At 38.0% G+C, this 21,135-nt stretch overlaps 1 long non-coding RNA gene and 1 pseudogene across 1 annotated transcript; one reads left to right on the top strand and one right to left on the bottom strand.

Moving 5' to 3' along the window:
• Positions 1–16,787: 16,787 nt before the first annotated feature.
• Positions 16,788–18,405, bottom strand: LOC127902030 (methionine S-methyltransferase-like; annotated as a pseudogene).
• An 805-nt stretch (positions 18,406–19,210) lies between these two features.
• Positions 19,211–20,862, top strand: LOC127902576 (uncharacterized). The gene is made up of 2 exons (XR_008054992.1): positions 19,211–19,511; positions 19,952–20,862. It is a non-coding gene; the product is annotated as an uncharacterized LOC127902576 (long non-coding RNA).
• Positions 20,863–21,135: the final 273 nt, after the last annotated feature.

Here is a 21,135-nt window from a genome sequence, read left to right as displayed (position 1 = left end):
TAGCACAAATGTCCTGTGTATGGTATCGGATTGTTTATCAAAGATGTAGTACAACCTTTCTTGTTCAAGGTAGTACTCTTCCATTTTTCTGACATCACAGCACTTGTTTTGGAGAAATTGCTTCTCAGCAGCCTCTTCTTCTCTTGTGAACTGGCCTAGAAAATCCAAGGATAGATTTTCTACTAGGCTTCCACAAGGATCTTCTCTGCTAAGAATGAACTGCCTTTGATCAGCAGTAAGCTTTCGTCCCCACCATCGGCGTAGCGAGCCAACAAATCCTGCTACCAGTCTTAAGGCAGCTGACCTTCTGCTCAACTGAGGGGCTCGTTGGCATTCTCCTTCATACCAGGATACCATCTTTTCAAAGTAAGCCAATCTTTCTTTTGGCTTCATTCCATCAATGTTCCAGAACATCTTTCCGGTTGTGGAATGTCCTAGTTGTACTCTGGTTTCCCATTCTTCTCCTTGGTTGACTTCATCTATGTGAGGGGCACGATCAGTAGGTGCATCAGCCGGATTGGAGGAGGCTTCTGTGGCCGCTGGTTGGTCTGTGAAACCAGGGGCTGTGAACTGTGTTGTTCCTGATGGGTTTTGAGTTTGTTCCTGCCTTGTAGGATCAGAAGTCTGACCCTGTGTTGGTGTTGAGGCTGCAAATCTGGTACGGGTATCCACATAGAATGGATTCGGAGGATTTGCCCTATGCATAAGAACAGGAATTGGAGGGTTCTCAGTAGTATCAGAAGAGATACTTGAGCTCTCATCAGTTTCATATTCCTCATTCCATCCTGTAGCCTTCTGGGGCCATGGGTATTGAGGAGGAGGAGCATAGCTTCTCCAAAATGCTTTCTGGTTATTTCCAGATGCATTTTCCTCTCAGATGTGGCATGGTTTAGTAGGCCTGCTCTTCCAGTGCCTGGACACCTTTGGTTGTTGATAGCTTTCCCTTGTTCTTCTCATTTCATCTTCGTCTGCAGCTCCAGTCATCACAATCATGTTAACCGACCTGGAGGCACTATCATGTAGTTGAGAGAACTGTTGGGTGGACATCTTATGCTGTTTTTTGTTTTTCTTTAGCTGCTTTCTGATCACAGCTAAGTCAGCAAGAATCTGCTGTTGAGTGACCATGATGTCTCCCAAGGCTTGGTTTTGTTCTACAGCATTGATGTTTGACCAGTTGATTGCCTTCTCAATTGGGCCGAACTCTGTTGGGTTAGTTTTCTGTATTACCCATTTGGCAGCATACATTCCTCCGGGTATATCCTTGATGAATTCATTATCAAGGTCTGGAGTGGTGATCATGTTTACTGGACCCATGATTCTGCAGGAGGTAGTTCTTCTTGGCATATGTGTGCACAAGGAGGGATGCTTTCCTTCAAGCTGGCATTTTTCACATGGATAGAGAGCTTTAGTCTCTGTGGGGAAAGAGACCGATACTCTTCCTTCTTGTAGCCTGCTTATCTTTGGGACCTCATGGATTTGTTGAGGCCTGTTGTTTTTCTCATACTCATTGATCCATTGTGGTGGAAAAATGAGTTGGTTTTGCCTATAAGTCCTGGGTTGAAAGACTCTGCCATCACCAGCAAGAAATCTGGTAATAGGCCTGCCAGAGCTACTCATAGAGAACAGGTGGGTTTGGACTTTATAGGTCATAGTGTGGTGAATTGCCATTATGAATGGAACGTGATGCCTTTCGGCCTAAAGAATGCTCCGTCAGAATTCCAAAACAGAATGGATGAGGTGTACAAATCCATTTCAGGATTCTGCCTTATCTACATTGATGATGCCCTCATCTTCAGCAACAGTGAAGAAGAACATGCTGAACACCTGTCTCAATTCAAGGACCTAACCTATAAGCATGGGTTAGCTTTGTCAGAACCAAAGATGCAGATAGGGCTTGATGAGGTAGATTTTTTGGGATTACACATTAAACAGGGATTCATCATTCCTCAGCCACATATTGCTGAAAAAATATCCCAGTTCCCAGACCAGCTGTCAACCAGAAAGCAAATCCAGCAATTCCTCGGGATAATCAATTATGCAGCAGACCATGTGCAGAACTTGTCAAAGATGACGAGTCAGATATCAAAACACTTAAAGAAGGGTGCCCCACAATGGTCGGAAGAAGCGACAAAGGCCGTGACAGACTTAAAGCAAAAGTGCCAGTCACTTCCACCATTAAAGATACCTGACAAAGGACAGCTCATCTTACAAACAGATGCTAGTGACCATTATTGGGGAGCACTATTGATAGAGGAATCCGAGGGAAACAGGAGAGTCTGTGGCTATAAATCTGGCCAGTTCAACGACGCTCAAAGCCACTACCCATCCTCAAAGAAAGAAGTCTTAGCAGTCACCAAAGGGATCAAGAAGTTTCAATTCTTTCTCTCTCTAACCCCCTTTGTGATTGAAACAGATTACAAGTACCTCCTGGGATTGATCAGAATAAAAGAAGGAGAAATCCCAGATCCACAACTAGCAAGGTGGTCCGAATCTCTCTCGAGATTTAAGTTCGAAGTCAGACACATCAAAGGAGAATCCAATACTGTAGCGGATTTCCTTTCTAGACCAATCACCATGATCACAAGAAGAAGCCTCCCGAGACGATGGGAAGAAGGCAGCTCCAGTGCTCATGAAAACAGAGCACACTTTCTCAAAGATCTCAATACTTTTATTGCATGGCTTCCTTCTGAAGTACAGGAAGACATCTTTGAGAAGATTATCTCTCACAAGAGAGATCCGGAAGATCAGGCTCTGACATGGCGGGTATGGCAGCTCATGGCCTTGCAAGAACACAGACCTGCCCATAACAGGAAGTGCCAAAGAGCCTTCGATCCGCATCCAAACCCGGACCAGATGCATGAAACTATCTTCAAGGTTGGTTGCACTTTTCACTATGTGATAGATGAGAACTCCAATTGGGGTCATTATGTCATTTGCGACATAACCCCTCAAGCTTACTACATCACATGGTACTGGCTCAATATATACCCCGTGGCAATACTGTTCGAACCAAACCTGATCCATACCAGCCGAAGATACGGTAAAGGAAGATGGTTCGATCGAATGTTCGCCCCCATCTTTGAAGATGTCCTCACACTAAAGCTCATCAACGGTTATCACATCACCCATTCTACAATAGTGATTGTGAAACTCACCGATATTTGGGGACGGTACAAAGAGCCTTTTATACAGGTAGTCCAACATGACCACTCCCATGAAGAAATCGATTCCATGTGGACTGGTTGCTGGAACGCTAGGCAAGCCTTAGCAGAGGTATACGGGACTGTTCCCATGTACAACACCCACAGTCCAGTATCCCCACAAGTCTGCAGTACTCTAGACCTTTACTACAGAGAGGAGATACGAAATCTCAAACTACATGGAGACGAAGACGAGGCAGCCGACTTGCAGCATAAGTATAATGACTACCTCTCCCGACATGGTAGGCCACAAGACATCAGCTATCTGGATACCCCAGATATCGACAGATGGAGGAACGAACTTGAAGATATGGCCAACTGGCTAGACCTCCAAGATTGGCCCCAGCCAGAACTAAACCCACAGCCAGACCCGATTTGGCCCGATATGGGAGAAGACATGGACGCCGCATCTGAAGAACGATGGAACCATCGGTCAGGACGTAGCACGCCAACCAGTGGCAACTCTGGACTGTAGCGGAAGCTTAGTGGACCCTGCAGTGGAAGCATTGGTGATAATAATATAGTGTATTTGTATTCGTATGTATTATGTACCATCCTTAGAGATAAGGATAAGAGTGTGAGTGTGACATAAAGTAAAGGAGTGAGTTGTAAAGTAGATTCCTTTATGAGTGTGACATAAAGTAAAGGAGTGAGTTGTAAAGTAGATTTCTTTGTAATAAGGTTCAATTATGTCTACAGTGTGTAATAGTGGTTCCCTTGTGCCTATAAAAGGGAACCCTTGGTTTGTTCTTAGGCATCGAGTCTTGGAGTGCAATATTGTATTTTAAATCTCTCATTCCTCTTAATGAAAGTAACCTTCCTCTGTTTGCTCTAAAACAGAAAATTGGTATCAGAGCCATATTTCCCAAAAGGAAACCCCTGGGTGTGCAACAATACTATGCTCTGTGGTTGCTGAAATACTTCGGATCCTCCACATCAGAAAGTTGTTGGATACTAGTCTATCTGCCTAAAACTTCCATACTAAAACACTACAGAGTGAATTCCGTAAGGTGTGGCGCCCCCTTGAGAAGGCCAAGAGTGCCGTGTTTAGGGCTTATCACCCCAAAGAAAACCCTTTGATTTCTTTTAGTCATGGAAACCCAAAACAGTAATAGATCCAGTAACCAACCACTATCTGATCAACCATCCACCTCGGCCATCAGAGTACCAACTGATAGTTCACCCTCTGTGAACTTTCATTATGAAACCCAAGAGGATGAAAGCAGTGAGAGAGCGGTTCAGTCCTTCAGACTTGATCCGTTAGATCCTTACAGATATTACCATATCAATACTACTCTCAACCACCTCCGAGCCATAATCCCCATTCGTCAACCAAAGCTTAAAACCATCTACAAATCCTCTGAAATCACTGTCCAATCCATCTCTTCAAGCTCGAAAGAAACATACCTTCCCATAATCTCTACCCATGAGGTTACAAGGTATAAACTTCAGGGATACAAGGGATTACATCTTGGAGCAATCCAGATAGGAATACAACCTCTATTCCTAGCTGGAAAAGATATCACATGTTTCATTGCCATTCTAGACACTAGATGGCAAACTTTTGAAAAGGCCTTAATTACTGCTGTTGAAGCAGGACTCAACCAAGGCCATGTTGTTCTCCAAGTCGAACCAAATTTTACCCTTGACATACACAAGCCATCCCTCACAGAGGCCATTAAGGTACTAATTCAGGTTAATGGTTTAACCACGAAACCTGATGAATCTGCCTTGGCAATTCACCACACTATGACCTATAAAGTCCAAACCCACCTGTTCTCTATGAGTAGCTCTGGCAGGCCTATTACCAGATTTCTTGCTGGTGATGGCAGAGTCTTTCAACCCAGGACTTATAGGCAAAACCAACTCATTTTTCCACCACAATGGATCAATGAGTATGAGAAAAACAACAGGCCTCAACAAATCCATGAGGTCCCAAAGATAAGCAGGCTACAAGAAGGAAGAGTATCAGTCTCTTTCCCCACAGAGACTAAAGCTCTCTATCCATGTGAAAAATGCCAGCTTGAAGGAAAGCATCCCTCCTTGTGCACACATATGCCAAGAAGAACTACCTCCTGCAGAATCATGGGTCCAGTAAACATGATCACCACTCCAGACCTTGATAATGAATTCATCAAGGATATACCCGGAGGAATGTATGCTGCCAAATGGGTAATACAGAAAACTAACCCAACAGAGTTCGGCCCAATTGAGAAGGCAATCAACTGGTCAAACATCAATGCTGTAGAACAAAACCAAGCCTTGGGAGACATCATGGTCACTCAACAGCAGATTCTTGCTGACTTAGCTGTGATCAGAAAGCAGCTAAAGAAAAACAAAAAACAGCATAAGATGTCCACCCAACAGTTCTCTCAACTACATGATAGTGCCTCCAGGTCGGTTAACATGATTGTGATGACTGGAGCTGCAGACGAAGATGAAATGAGAAGAACAAGGGAAAGCTATCAACAACCAAAGGTGTCCAGGCACTGGAAGAGCAGGCCTACTAAACCATGCCACATCTGGGAGGAAAATGCATCTGGAAATAACCAGAAAGCATTTTGGAGAAGCTATGCTCCTCCTCCTCAATACCCATGGCCCCAGAAGGCTACAGGATGGAATGAGGAATATGAAACTGATGAGAGCTCAAGTATCTCTTCTGATACTACTGAGAACCCTCCAATTCCTGTTCTTATGCATAGGGCAAATCCTCCGAATCCATTCTATGTGGATACCCGTACCAGATTTGCAGCCTCAACACCAACACAGGGTCAGACTTCTGATCCTACAAGGCAGGAACAAACTCAAAACCCATCAGGAACAACACAGTTCACAGCCCCTGGTTTCACAGACCAACCAGCGGCCACAGAAGCCTCCTCCAATCCGGCTGATGCACCTACTGATCGTGCCCCTCACATAGATGAAGTCAACCAAGGAGAAGAATGGGAAACCAGAGTACAACTAGGACATTCCACAACCGGAAAGATGTTCTGGAACATTGATGGAATGAAGCCAAAAGAAAGATTGGCTTACTTTGAAAAGATGGTATCCTGGTATGAAGGAGAATGCCAACGAGCCCCTCAGTTGAGCAGAAGGTCAGCTGCCTTAAGACTGGTAGCAGGATTTGTTGGCTCGCTACGCCGATGGTGGGGACGAAAGCTTACTGCTGATCAAAGGCAGTTCATTCTTAGCAGAGAAGATCCTTGTGGAAGCCTAGTAGAAAATCTATCCTTGGATTTTCTAGGCCAGTTCACAAGAGAAGAAGAGGCTGCTGAGAAGCAATTTCTCCAAAACAAGTGCTGTGATGTCAGAAAAATGGAAGAGTACTACCTTGAACAAGAAAGGTTGTACTACATCTTTGATAAACAATCCGATACCATACACAGGACATTTGTGCTAAACATGCCAGGCCCAGTTGCAGAAATGATGGAGGCCAAATTCAAAGCTGATGCAATTACTGATTTAGCACAGCTCAGCCTTGCCCAGCTCTACCAAATTGCAATGGAGCTTATTCAAAACCACTGCCGATCTCAAGATTTACGAAGACACATGAAGCAGATTGAGAAATCCTCTCTGCAAAAATTCTGTAATGAGGAACCAAACAAATTTGGTTGCCAACATACAGACAAAATGTGCTCTTGTAATCCTGGCAGACATAAGAAACTAAAGCGTCCCTGGAAACCATACAAAGGGAAGAAGTGCCGTTTTATCAAAAAACGCAAACACAAGAAAGGCTCTGGCAGATGCTTCATAGTTGGAAAGAAAGGTCATTATGCCAAGCAGTGCAAATCCAAGAAGAAACTCCCAGCCAAACTCATCCAGCTAATACAGCATGATGATTTTGATGATGACATTTATACCTGGTCAGATAGCCCCTTCGGTGCTATCTTTACTCTGGATGAACATCCTCTTTCTGATTCTGAGGAGACTGCTTCTGCAACAGATAGTGATTCTGACGATGACGATGATGATGCTGTACTCACTGTTCGCGAGCCTCTCCAGGTTAACACCATACAACGGTCATCCCTTTTCCGGCCACACATTAAAGTCATCCTCAATCCCTCCGATGATACACAGGTAGCACTTACTGCTCTTATTGATACAGGAGCAATGTGCTCGTTCATCCGAGAAGCCTGTGTTCCTCGATGTTTCTATGTTCCTACTAAGGTGTCTTTCGGATCCGCTAGTGGCAGAGACTTCTATAGCAAAAAGGTTACTCGCCCAATTGAGATTCAACCTTTTATGATCCAACATGGGTTTTTCGCCTTCGATTATTCTGGCGAAGATATCCTCCTTGGCACCGACTTTCTCCGTCTGGTTGCCCCTTTTGCCTTCTTTCCTAAAGGATTCTCTTACACCATCCGCAATCCCGTCGATGGTTCTCAGCATACTTTTCAAGTTCCTTGGGTTGAAAAACAATCCATTTTTGGAGAGGGTGGAAAACTAGCAAACTACCCAATCCACAAATATGAACCCCAAATTAAGGAACTCCTTGAATGCTGTGCAGAAGTACCAAATCAGTTCTGGGCTAAAGAACAACACTTTGTGTCTCTACCATATAAAGATGGATAGACCATGCCTCACCAGACAGCCTCTCATCCAGGCATGCCCCATGACGAAGAACTGTGCAAATCTGAGATCCAAGCACTTATGGATCTAAAGCTAATCAGGCCCTCTAAGTCTCACTGGGCCAGCCCAGCATTCTATGTCAACAAGCATTCAGAACAGGTACGTGGAAAAAAGCGATTGGTAATAGATTACCGAAAGCTTAATGATTGCTTACAAGACATAAGATACCCCATTCCACGGAGGACACATCTTTTGAAACGTATTGCTGGAGCAAAAGTGTTCTCAAAGTTTGACATGAAGTCAGGCTTTTGGCAGATTGGGATCAAGGAAGAAGATAGACACAAAACAGCATTTGTGGTCCCCCACGGGCATTATGAATGGACCGTGATGCCTTTCGGCCTAAAGAATGCTCCGTCAGAATTCCAAAACAGAATGGATGAGGTGTACAAATCCATTTCAGGATTCTGCCTTATCTACATTGATGATGCCCTCATCTTCAGCAACAGTGAAGAAGAACATGCTGAACACCTGTCTCAATTCAAGGACCTAACCTATAAGCATGGGTTAGCTTTGTCAGAACCAAAGATGTAGATAGGGCTTGATGAGGTAGATTTTTGGGGATTACACATTAAACAGGGATTCATCATTCCTCAGCCACATATTGCTGAAAAAATATCCCAGTTCCCAGACCAGCTGTCAACCAGAAAACAAATCCAGCAATTCCTCGGGATAATCAATTATGCAGCAGACCATGTGCAGAACTTGTCAAAGATGACGAGTCAGATATCAAAACACTTAAAGAAGGGTGCCCCACAATGGTCGGAAGAAGCGACAAAGGCCGTGACAGACTTAAAGCAAAAGTGCCAGTCACTTCCACCATTAAAGATACCTGACAAAGGACAGCTCATCTTACAGACAGATGCTAGTGACCATTATTGGGGAGCACTATTGATAGAGGAATCCGAGGGAAACAGGAGAGTCTGTGGCTATAAATCTGGCCAGTTCAACGACGCTCAAAGCCACTACCCATCCTCAAAGAAAGAAGTCTTAGCAGTCACCAAAGGGATCAAGAAGTTTCAATTCTTTCTCTATCTAACCCCCTTTGTGATTGAAACAGATTACAAGTACCTCCTGGGATTGATCAGAAGAAAAGAAGGAGAAATCCCAGATCCACAACTAGCAAGGTGGTCCGAATCTCTCTCGAGATTTAAGTTCGAAGTCAGACACATCAAAGGAGAATCCAATACTGTAGCGGATTTCCTTTCTAGACCAATCACCATGATCACAAGAAGAAGCCTCCCGAGACGATGGGAAGAAGGCAGCTCCAGTGCTCATGAAAACAGAGCACACTTTCTCAAAGATCTCAATACTTTTATTGCATGGCTTCCTTCTGAAGTACAGGAAGACATCTTTGAGAAGATTATCTCTCACAAGAGAGATCCGGAAGATCAGGCTCTGACATGGCGGGTATGGCAGCTCATGGCCATGCAAGAACACAGACCTGCCCATAACAAGAAGTGCCAAAGAGCCTTCGATCCGCATCCAAACCCGGACCAGATGCATGAAACTATCTTCAAGGTTGGTTGCACTTTTCACTATGTGATAGATGAGAACTCCAATTGGGGTCATTATGTCATTTGCGACATAACCCCTCAAGCTTACTACATCACATGGTACTGGCTCAATATATATATATATATATATATATATATATATATATATTCCATAAATTGATTGCATTCATTCTAAATTGATTGCACTTCATTCTTAATTGAAGACTATGACAAGTTAAATAAATTAATCACCATCATTAGTAAATATTAATACCTCAAGTTAATGAATTCATAACTTAATAACACTACATTTTCATCTAAATTAATATGTCTAAGCTGGTGCTAGTGATCCTTTTTCAAATGATTACATGTTTGCTTCGCTAATTAATTGATAAAGTGAAACAAAAAGAAGTAGAGCCCCGCACCAATAATTTTGCAAACAAAGCAATCAGACCATCCCTTTTTTTTCTCTTTGTATCACTGTTATTCTGATTCCATATTCTTGCAATGCCATTCCCTAAGTTTTCTTTTTGAATGAGTCCTAAAAAGACTTGCAATATAGAGACCATGTATTTATTACGAGATTTATTGGAGTGAGTTGTTGTGTTTGTCATTATCAAATAACATATTTGAGAGCTGTTTATTTTTGTATATATAAAACTGAAATTATTATAATTGCGTAGAAGAGTTTGAGGGTCACTAGGAGGATTTGCTGATTAATGGTTAGTGAAGTAGTAAACCGACCAGGCGAATTTATCAAAAGCACTTTATTACATCATCTCCAAATGTAAGCCATTAGATACAAGTTTTGTATATTAAAGTCATTCTTTCCATTGAATTTCTCGAGATCAATCTTTGATGTAGCCATACTTGGATCTTGATCTGAAGAACTAGTTCTGATACCAATTGTACTGTCAAGATAGCCGCTAATCAAGCCATCAAAACACTGCCCAAGACCCTGTTCAAGATCAAACTAGCTACATATGAACAATTGAATGACCTCGATGAACTCAATAGATGACTTGAGAACTTAAAGCAAGATTTCAGCCATTAGGAAAAAAGAAATAAGCAAGATTAACAAACAATCACACACAGAAACCAGCACTGTTTCCGTGGTTCAGCTGTGCAATGAGGCACAACTTACATCCAAGGGAGAATCGACCAAAATGAGTTTTATTTATGATTCAAAGTAATTTTACAGAGCTCACACGGAGAAACTAACAAGGAATAAGATGAAACTTTCTCTCTCTCTTCATTCTCTCTAGAAACGATGATAAAAAATGCTGCTGCCATAACAAGAAATGGCATTGCAAGAATGTAGAATGCCACATGTTACCGAATCTGTTCTAAATCAAGATTATTATCATCCGAAATTCCGAATTTAATTTGCATACAAGACAGTATAAATCAACAGTTCAAAGAAAAAAAAAAGAAGAATTTAAACCATTAAAAGGATAGCCATTAGGTAGAATTTCACACGAAAAGCAATCAGTCAACCAAGCTTCTATTTGCCTGAATTGCCGGAAGCATTCGGCCACTTTTCATGAACTGCAGATCAGATAGAATTTTTGTTGCATCCATTCTGGAAAATATACTTAATATCTGATTGCAACTGAATTTGACTGAATGAAAATAAAAAAGTACCAAAAAGAAAGAACTGCAGCTCTAACGAATGCAGATCAAATCATCACCCATTGTGTTCTGAGACAAAGAGAATCTATGGTGATTGATTTATATCCAACGGTGCCAGCAGTGACGTCCCACGCGCGACGATGGCGGTGGATAGAGCTCCCACAGCCGTGAGCCTCTAAGTGGCCGGTCGATGGCAATTCGGCCGTTTCAGGTGACGGGAATGGCCAGTTTTTCGTGCTACAAACGGCGGCGTTCCGGTGGGTTTTTTGCGACGCTGACGGCTGGGATATAATGGCCAGTCTTTAAGCTTCCAATTGATACCTTGCTCGGCCGGTGAGGTGGCCGGAATCGTGAAATACAACCGGTTCGGTTCTGGGGTACGGGTCGGGTTTTTGGTAGCTTCTTCTTCTCTCTCACACGTGTGTATGTGTTCTCCCTGTTTCCAGCTTCTTCTTTTATTTTTATTTATTTTACTTTACCGCCTTTTTTTTTTTTCGGTTCACATACGTTACACAATGCAATTTATAACAATATATTGTTGCAATAGTGGATTAACAAAATTTCCAGCAATTCTCTTTTCATAAATAACAACCATGTCATCTCGATGACATTAACCATGTTAATGGCACATGATTGCAGTTTTTGCCATCCCGCCACGGCGCACAATTTGTATAACGTAAATCCATAAATTAATAATTAATTAATTTGCATTTAATATTTGAATGAACGTATTCGAAAGTCAATAGATTCGCATGCCCAAAAACAATTTCACCACGATCACCTCCTGTTACCTTTGTTCAGATTTTGCTCTGCAGAAAATGGAAACTTTTCTATTTGAGTTAAAAGACTGTATTGAAGTGCACTACGATAGAATATGTCACATGTTAAAATAGTTTTGTATTAATATTGAGCCAATTACTCATTATAAAACACTACAATGATTGTTCAGAGAAAACAAAATTTCATCATCATTATATATATCTGAAGTGGAACTGTTTACACTTAGGTAGCGTTTACTTTTTAGATTAGAGTGAGAATCCTCAGGAGTGGGAGTGTGGAGTGGGATTGAGAGTAGATTGCTTACTTGCACTGGAATGGAAGCATGAAATGAAGATTAGAATCCAATTCATGTGTTTATTTTGTCTTGGATTGGGAGTAAATAGTTTCAAATTACAATTTTATCTTTATTTTAAAGAATTATAATTTTTAATTACAAAGTTAATAAAAAATATATTTTAATGAATAAACATATATTTTATTATATTTGTAAATTTATAATAACTATTAATATTCTTAATTATGAACATCACAATTTTTTATTAATTTTAATTTTAATTATATAAATTAAAAATTGTTGATAAGGGCAATATAAATGAAATATTTTTACTATTAACATAGTATGAAATTAATATTTTCTTAGAATAAATTATTTATTAGTATTAATTATTAATATTAAATAAATACAATACTATTATTTTTAAATAAATATAATAATATTATATTTTCAAATAAAGATGGTATATAGTAATATTATTAATTCTCTATTAATATAATAATATTATTTTTAAGTAAATTAAACTTAGAGTCAAACCCAATTATTATTTAGTTAAATATAATAATATTATTTAAATATTTGTTAAATATAATTATAGTAAATTTAATAAAAAGAAGGGTAAATATAAAATGAAACATTATTTTATTTTATTTAATATAATTATATTAAATTTATTATTTATTAATATAATATTATTTAGTGCAAAATTAATATTTTCTTAGAATAAACTATTTATTATTATTAATTATTAATATTAAATAAATATGGTACCATTATTTTTAAAATAAATATAATAATATTATATTATTAAATAAAGATAGCATATAGTAATTTTTATTAATTCTCTATTAATATAATAATATTATTTTTAAGTAATTTTAACTTATGATTAATGCAAATTATTATTTAGTTAAATATAATAATATTATTTATTTTATTTTATTTAATATAAAATATTAAATTAAATTTAAAAAGAATTGCAATATAGAATGTAATATGATTTACTGGAGTGAATTGTTATTTTTGTGATTATCAAATAGTATATTTGAGAGTTTCTTATTTTTGTATATATAAAATTGAAATTATTTTAATTGTGCACAAGAGTTTGAGGGTCATTGGGAGAATTTGCTTGTTGAGGTTAGTGAAGTAAACCGACCAGGGAAATTTATCAAAAGCACTTTATTACATCATCTTCATACATATCCCATAGAATCTTGGTTGCATTCATTCTAGCAAAAATACTTAATGTCTGATTTCAGTTTGGACTAAAAGCAAACATGCAGCTCAATCTGATTGATTAAAAATATAAAACAGTACCCAAAAGAAAGAAAGAAGAAAGTGTCAAGCAGCTCTAACGAACGCAGGGGGATGCATGCATATTAATATTTCTCATCAAATCATCACGCATTGTGCTCCAAGACTAAGAAAATCTAAGTTAATTGATTTATATTGATTTTTCAAAACAGAACTATCTTATATCATTTAGTGATTAGTGATGCTAATATTTGATAGAATGAATCAGGTGTCTGCTGAAATTTCTCGAGGAAGAACCCTTGAGTATTCATCATCTCAATAAGCAACTCAGCATAAGAGAATGAAATTTATATTGCGGAACTTTTATTGCTGAGATTAATAATCAAACCATTGTTGGGATATTGGTTTGGTAATTGTTGAATTAATGGCCCTGAACTTATTCTATGGTGAACGGAAATTATAATATAAGGTGTTTCCATGCTCAATAAGGCACGTATAAGAGGTAGCTGGTATTGACAGTTGGCAATCATGAAAATTTTGTCATAGTAGTAGTATTATGTACTTGCTTCATTTTCATTAGGAGCATTTATAATATGGAAATACCATACGACTATATACAATTGGCCATTGCAAAATCATACCTTGTGTCAAATTAACCGTAGATTAATGGATTTCTTGTTGGGGTGGATGGCTGCAATATGTAAGTAATGGCTAGCTTTCTCAGGTGCTGAAACTTCATATTCAAAGTACATACGATATTTATTTTGTGTAGATGAAATCATTGGGAGTTTCACTCTAATGGACGGATGTTGCCGGGTACTAAGAACTGATATTCGTATTGATTAATTAGTATAAGTTAGATGAATGGTCAATGTTCATGCACTTTTGAGCTACATGTGGCAATGAAAATCGAGTGAGTTTAATTCTGTGATGTAATATGACACTATTCAACCAAGCAACATTACTCTTCAGTGATAGACATAAATGAAACTAGTGCACATGCATTAGTTAGATGATAATTAAAAGACCCAGATTATAACAGAGTAAAGGATTTTGAGTTTGAATGAGTAAATTAGATATGTCCGCAGATTCTCCTCCTAATATATGGGAACTATCTAGTTTATCACTCAAATTCATTCAAATGTAAAATATATTTTTCTGTTATCTAATCTCTTAAAATAGGCAAGGTTGTTATGTATATTGCTGTATATAAAGTCTTACAATCAATGGAAAAGTATTCACTCAAAATCCTTTACTCTGTTGTGGTATCAGGGCATTAAAGCTCTCCATTTTTCTTTTCTCTTCTCCCTCTTTCTACTGAATTCTTGCAATGGCAAGCAATCATTCAAACACTACTATCTGAAACACCAATGATTCCAACAACACACTCATCACCATCAATGTCGCAGCTCAAACTCCTCTCAAATTAACTACCACCAATTACCTATCTTGGAAGTTACAGTTCCAAACACTTTTCGTTGGCTATGATCTCCTCGGATATATAGATGGCTCTAAACCATGCCCTTCTACAACTGTAATAGCCAACAACAGCACATCCCCAAATCTTGCATATACTCTCTGGATCCGACAAGACCAATTGATTTTAAATGCAATCATTGGATCAATCTCTCCCTCTATAATCCCGTTTATTGCTAATACCAAAACATCACAAGAAGCTTGGACCACACTTGCCAACACATATGCCAAACCCTCACGTGGTCGAATCAAGCAAGTCAAAAATCAAATCAAACAAATGACTGAAGGACCTGAATCAATCACTGAATTTCTGCAAAATGTAAAGGCACGAGCTGATGAGTTAGCTCTACTTGGGTCACCATTTGATAATGATGACCTCATCGATAAGATCCTAGAGACACTTGGTGATGACTACAAAAAGTTAGTCAGAGTTGTTCAAGCAAGAGATACTCCAATCTCCTTTGAAGAACTCCATGAGAAACTCCTCAACTTTGAAGCCACGCTCAACATCACGAGACCACAAACTGTCTTCCCCATCACTGCTCATGTTTCAACTCGCACCAATAACAACTGGCGCAATAGTAACAACTATGCCAATCAAAGTTCAACCAACACCAATCGGAATCCAGGACAATCTCAAAACAACAATTTGAATCGACAGCAACGTCCCTACCTTGGCTTTTGCCAACTCTACAGGATTCAAGGACACACTGCCAAAAAGTGTACATCTTACAAGTTGCAACCAATCCAACCTACCAACACCAGCACAACCACTCTATGGCAGCCCAAAGCCAATTATGCAGCAGCAACAAACAACAGTCAACTTCATGAGCCAAAAAAAAGGCGATGACACTTTTGTAAATACCAAAATACTTCTCAATAACTTTCCTTCTATTATCTTTGTTTTTTTTCTTAGTACACCCATGAAAATATTTTCACACCAAGATTAATTACCTTTGTGCTCCTTATTTGTTAATAATATCATTTTGCTAAGTTTATTTTTCGAAACTGTCCAACATTTAAAATCTATGTTCATTAAAATTTAAAAAACATTGGATGGTTGAGATTGCTTCTACAGATCCGCAGAACATTACTTGTGTATATACGCAACTCAAGATATACTTATTTGTGTATATTCTACGCCTGTATCAGATTTTTTATTTGTTTTTCTGCTGTTGTTAGTTTCCCTAGGACCTCCTTGGCAGAGAAGTGAAAAGTGCATTAACTCTTTATTTGGAATAGATATATGTTCAGCGAAAATTGAAATCAAAGTCAAAATTAGAATCATATATTTAGCAAGGCACGGTCTCACTAGTTATGCATGCACTTTAGTTACCTAATTATCTAGGTTAAATAATAATAAAATTCAAAATTTGTATTTAGTAGATGAGATTTCCCATCTCCCAAAATTTTATTTAAAGGAAAAAATCAATCTCACATAAAAGAATACAAATCGCAGGACCATAGCAAATATCCTAGAGTGAGAGGAAACTCTATTTATAGTAACTTCAACTACTAAAAGGGGAGGTAAAAAAAAAGAAAGCACAACGTGTGGTAGTGTGCTTATATACAATAGCTGACATTCTAGATTAGTAATGGCAACATTCGTTTTTGGAAAAATAAAAAATGAAAAATGTACGTGTAATGGTAAATATTTGCCCTGTTTTACTTTGTTTATTTACCTTATTTTCATTATTTGTCTATTTTCCCGACTTTTTTAAAATCTCAAGATTGTCAAATATTATGATGATTGCTTTATATTTCCTTCAATTGCATTGCTTTCAATTACTTGAGCATTCACAAACTAAACTTGTTCCTTAGTAAATCTCTTTTAAAAAGTTCTTAGTGTCCTACAAGACCCTCTTACTATACAAATTAATAATTACTTAATCTTAAACTAAATTTATATTATATATATTTATGGTTTTTACAAAATATATTCTTATTGTTGTTCTTGTAATTGATTCTGACTAATTTCATTTCTAATTTTTTTATATGAAAAATCAAATCTCTTCTGGACATTCTCTAAATTAAAATTCAGAATTGAGGTTAATTTATCAAAAATGTATTCTTTAATAGCATAAAATATATTGTTGATCTCGGAAAGCTACCAAATGCATCAACTAAATGACGTTGGTTTGGAACCAGAAATCCAAATGTGAGGGCTCCAGTAAGTAAGCATCTTCGGAGACAGCCCTCCGAGCAGAGACACAGAGAGACGATACAGCTTCGATAAACAGCCTTCCAGATTCCAGCCACCCCAACCCTCGTAGTTGAATTGCAATCCCGATAATGAAGTATCAATCACAACTCTTGCCCCATATTTTGCACAAACACATCTCTTTGTTGCTGTAAAGCAAGCCAGTTGGATTGACGGTTGGACCAGAAATGTTTACCCACGGCTTCTTTACAGTCTCGAGTATTGTCACAAGTGTCTTCTCTGTCACCTTAAAGCCCACTTCATATTCAGTAGGGATATTCACAATGTTCGCTTTCAAAAATTTTGCAGCAGAAACATAGTTCCCATTCGAGCCAGCTGGGAAGCATAATGGTCCACCTTCTAGGATACAGCAGAGGACTAGCCTATTAAACAGAGATTGAGAGCAACCTGCATATGTGAATTCTGTATCTGTATCGACTGAGAAACCAAAATTGCTCTTGATATATATGTCTTACGCTAGGGGTGACGTCAATTTCTGACTCAGACATGTTTTGTCCTGCAAAAATTTCAAAGATAGCAGCTTTGACCAGAGATGGTGCAGGCAAGAAGCTTTGGTCTACATCCATATGAATCAGGTCAGAGTTTGGTGTCTCAGTAATTGACGGTTCAGCACCGTTGAGGACAGAGATGGGTGATCTAGAAAACCCGATCATCTCAGTTGATTTGGCCTTTTCACAATCCCTCTGAAGAACATTTATCAAAAAGCAATTTCATAAGCTAACTTACTTCAATGAACAAAAGCAAATGGCAGAAAATGCCAATGTAGCGGCTAGAAGTGCCATGAAATGAACAAGTGAGAAATATTAAGAAAAATCAGAGGTCGGATAAACATATGCCCAGGGAATTAATGAAAAAATCCAAGTCCTTGCATGATTCTGAATTGCTTATGTTGCTTCCAATTTTTGTAACATAAATATCAACTCTCTGATTACTGTCATGTTCAAATGGAAGAGTTATTCAACATTGGATATACTTAAATATACTCATAAAAACATGCATATTCATGCGTGTGTGTACCTAAATACATATATTCAAAAATGGATTCTGTGATATGAAAACAGAGTAAAAAAGAGAAGGATAACCTCTTTATGTGCACGTCGCTCAGCAAGCTGGAAAGCCAGAAGTGTAAAACCTTAAGTCCTCATAACATCCAGATTAAATTACTGAGAAATACGAAAGCGGAAGCGTACCTGAATCCATGGTGATTCGTAGTAGTTCTTGAGTGTAGGAGTGGACTTCCAATCTTCTCTTTTTCTCTTGAGTTTAGAATTCTCTCTGAGATGGACTTCCAACACAATATGCACAAGCACAGAACCGAATCTGAATCAACTCAATATTCGACAAACCAGACTTAAACTTCCAAGAAACAGAATTAAGAAGAAAGAAAGAGATGAATCAAAGACAAAATCACAGAGAAAACAGAGATAACGTGGTGAAGTCTCTCATGAGTGAAAACATCAGAGCTTGCTTTTATTGATTCTGAAAGTGTTTATGTGAGTAACTAAAGAGTTTGTATGTATTGCTTTCAATTACTTGTATTGCTTTAATTGTATTGCTTTCAATTACTTGAGCCTTCACAAGCTAAACCAAACTAAACTTTTTCCTTCAGCAAATCTCTTTTAAAAAATTCTTATTTTTCTATAAGACTCGCTTACTATATAAATTAATAATTACGTAATTCAAAACTAAATTTATATTATGTATCTGTGCCTTTTATAAAATATACTTTTATTGTTGTTTCTGTAATTGATTTTGCCTTATTTCATTTCTAATTTTTTTTTTCTTTTCAACTTGCTCTGGAGTCTTTGGTCAAAATTAATTGAACTTCTAATCAATATGTAGTTACAAAATGGTTAGGGAAGTGATAAAATAAACTCGAAGCATTGCATATGTATATGTTAATCTTATTTGCCAATTTATTTTCTTGCAACTAATATTAAACTTTTATAGCATCATTTTATTGCCAAATATTTTTCTGTAAATACATATTTCATTATTGCATGATTAATATTTGTTGTCTATCATTACTCATCACATGCCACATTGATAATATTCCTTTATTCCTCTTTCTTTATATGTTAAACTAACTCAAAATCAATTATATCTTTTATATGAAATTGCATAAAATTATGAAGTCAATGTTTTTAATATCATATCATCGCAATTGATTGATGACGAAATTTTAATGTAATGTTGCATGGAGATGCTACCATGCCATTAGGATTAATGTAGTCTTGTAGGTATATTTAATCTATTGTTGTGGCCATTGAACAAAGAATTGATCAGTTATTTCCTCTGTTTAATTGATCTGCTAACTTGCAATGTCTTCATTGATGATTTGTCTGTTTTCCCAATATTCTACAAATCTAAAACTTGCCAAACATTTTGATGCTTACTTTATAAAATTGTAAGTTTATATTTCTTTGATTGATCCTTGCCACAAGCCATGTTCTGTTGGTCAGACACATGCATGCATGTGTGGAAATTTCTTATTTTTCGTTTTGATCTTTGTCCTATATCTTCTTTGAAAACGTTACTGAAATCACCCTTATGTTGCGAACCGCCCAATTCGCTAGCCCAATTTGCTCACCAAGAGCCCAACACAAGGCCAAGATTGCTAGCTTGACCCAATTCTGGAAAGTTCTAGGCAACTCTAGCACATTGAGCTTGTAAATACTCTAGAATTCTCCTTACAATTCCAGCACATGTAAATAGCTAGGAAGTGGTAGAATTCTTTAGAATCTCTAGAGCTTGGCAAGCCTCCCCTATAAATATGGGATGGCATTAGGCATTTGCATTCAACAAACACAACAACAAGCATTGAGCACTCAAGCATTGTAATCTCTCCTTTGTGCAATACAAGTTTTCTTATTCGGCTCCATTGCTCTCTTCTCTAGTTCGAAAAGCTCTAGGCTTACTTAGCAACATTCGGCAAAGTTGTCTGAGTGTCGCACGGGTTAGCTGCGCAAAATACTCATGCCATGACACTTAGCCAATAATCAAATGAACAGGCTCTCATTTCACTTGCATTAGTTTCTTTACAATTTCTCAAAAATTAATCCTTTGCTTTAGCAACGTGGAGTTGGTCGGACGTGAATCCTGCCAATTCCTTAAGATTTGTCATTTGTGTTCTCTTTTTCATATTTCATATTTCAAGCTTGCTCTCTTCTTGAGCAGTTAAGCAATTGTAAATTGTCAATCTCTCATATCTCTGTTTTCAAAAAATTAGTTAAGCAATTGTACTGTGCTTTTATTGAAATGACCCTTTCCTGACGGAGGGTTGCCTTCTGCGGAACTGACTAAGCTCCGAATAACGTGGTGTGATAAACTAGAGGCCTCACGCAAGGACAAGCACAGTCTTCAAGAATTAAACAGAGCAGGCCTGGCAAGCGTATAGGGTATTGCTTCCCAGTTGAGGCAGATGATGGTATGTTTCCCAGCAACATTCAATCACTTTATATTCATGATATGAAGATTTGGAAGCCATCGATGGGGTGGGGGGAAGGGGGATTGAGCAAATTCTCATCTCTACAACGACTGTCAATCGGAGGACTTCATTACTTGGTGTCATTTCGCCACAGGAGTTAGGAACCCGTTTGTGGATTTATGATTTCCAAAACTTGGAATGCCTGTCTTCAGTTGGTCAAAATCTCACGTCGTTGGTGTATCTTTGGCTTTATATTCGTCCGAAGCTAAAATACTTTTTGGACAAGAGCGTGCCTACCTCGCTCTTGCAACTGTATATCAAGGATTGTCCGCTGATAGAAGAAAGATACAGAAAGGATTAAATCGATCGTCTTATGTGGCAAGATCTCAGTTGAAATTTCACTCTCTTCTATCTTTAGTTTTCTTTTAACTGAGACACTTTGAAAAAATTAATACAACAATTTCTGCTTTTGAGAACTACAAGGTTAACACTTAACGATTGTTGGATTCCAGTGAAAAGAATTTATTTGTTGAGGTTGAATGATAGAATATATGCAATTTTCCTGCAGGTGTTGACGGTCTAAAATTTTGAGTGATACTTGAAAATTGCAACATATACAAGAAAACAGAACGAAAAGCTGAAGCCAATAACTTGATGGGTTAATAAAATTTTAGTGAAGTGATAAAATACACTCAAAATAAGATTTTTCTAATATCTTTTAAAAGATAACAATTGAAACTAAAAAACTG

This window comes from Citrus sinensis, chromosome 5, assembly GCF_022201045.2.
Source record: "Citrus sinensis cultivar Valencia sweet orange chromosome 5, DVS_A1.0, whole genome shotgun sequence".
Classification (NCBI taxonomy): Eukaryota; Viridiplantae; Streptophyta; class Magnoliopsida; order Sapindales; family Rutaceae; genus Citrus; species Citrus sinensis.
Note: the sequence above shows the minus strand (reverse complement) of the source record. Positions and strands in the feature narration are given on the sequence as shown.